Source organism: Montipora capricornis, chromosome 8 (assembly GCF_036669925.1).
Source record: "Montipora capricornis isolate CH-2021 chromosome 8, ASM3666992v2, whole genome shotgun sequence".
Taxonomy (NCBI): domain Eukaryota; kingdom Metazoa; phylum Cnidaria; class Anthozoa; order Scleractinia; family Acroporidae; genus Montipora; species Montipora capricornis.
In genome coordinates this window covers 50,412,441-50,413,966 of record NC_090890.1, presented here as the reverse complement: position 1 = coordinate 50,413,966, position 1,526 = coordinate 50,412,441, and positions in this window count along the sequence as shown.

Genomic DNA, 1,526 nt, shown 5'->3' with positions numbered 1-1,526 from the left:
ACAATTGAAAACCTTTTATTTTCACTTAACTCCGCTTTTAGGGTTGGCTAAATCTATATATTATTCTATCAACGTTGCCAACAAACTATGCCGCTTTAGATGAGATTAACAACATGTTTTACAGCTTTCTCTGGAGTGGAAAGGGGAACAAAATTAAGCGAGATATAATGATCAGTGATTATAAAAATGGAGGTTTAAGGATGATCGACATTAAATCTTTTAACAAAGCGCTAAAATCAATATGGGACGAAAAATATTTAGACAATGATAATCATGGTAAATGGAAATTGTTCTTTGATTCGGAATTACACAATTTCGGCGGCGCTGTTATCTTTATGCGCAACCTCAACAAAAATGATTTGGTAAAGTTCACACATGTATCAGACGCCTTTACAACAGAAATGCAAACAATTTTGTCAGAAATCAGTAAAAACTCTGTTCTGTTCTGCTCTCTTTACCTCTTTGGCAAAATTCACTTGTGAGACTTGGAAATAAACCTATTTACTACAAATCATGATCTTCCAAAGGAATACAAAACGTCAGGCATTTAATGAAAGACGCTGATAACCTGCTATCTTTTACCGAATTGTCTTGTTTATCGCGGGGTGGTATCGTGCATACGATTGTTAAGGAATGCCACAGAAACAAAAACGAAAGAAAACAGAAATTTCAGCGCTTTCGTAGAAAACTTCATAAAAGCTTCTAAACCCAATAGATTGGCTATAGAGCAGCCCTAAGAAAAGCCAAGAGAAATGGTGTGTCGACTGCAGCCCTCAGTACTCCAAAACAATTGATTGGGAGATGGCTTACAATCTCCCTATCTGCATCTACCAAAAGTTAAAGGCCCATCTGTCTGGTAAATTTCCGCCATTTTCCAAATTTCGTAATAACCTGAGATTTCCTTAGACGTCTTGTTGTTCAAAATTTGGCATTGACTCGGATGTCCAGTGTGTCCCAAGGTCGCTCAACGTTTAAGCTCATTACTTAATGTATACTATATGACTTAGCCTGCGTAGCAAGCGTTCCTGTTCGACAGAAGAGCTTCAAACCGATTTTCTGCAAACTGGCCTAGCGAAAGTTGGGACAAGAGACTGAGGGAACGCTTGCAAGAAGACCACCTATTTTTGACACAGGCTGATTGACGTCTTATCAACAAATTAGCCAATAAAAGATAACCATGTTAACACATGTTGGCTTCCGACAAAACAAACCGAGGCACCGAGGAAACACCGAGTGATCAACGCAGAATTTACCAGTGTGATTTTAAATGTTAAATTTGTAACGGCAGCTTCAAAGCCGGGTACGATTGGTTATGTTTTTTCTGAGAATTTGTTTAAACCATCGAAAAGAAACTTACGGGCAAATTCTAGCTGATATTTGCAGAGCGGTTGGAATAGAAGTTATCGAAAACAACAGCCAATTTTCAGAACTTGTAAGCAATCCGTGCGCTCGTAAAATACGAAATTTAGAAACATATAAACTCGTACAGAGTTCGATGGGTAGTAAGTAAGGCCGTTAAATGCAAA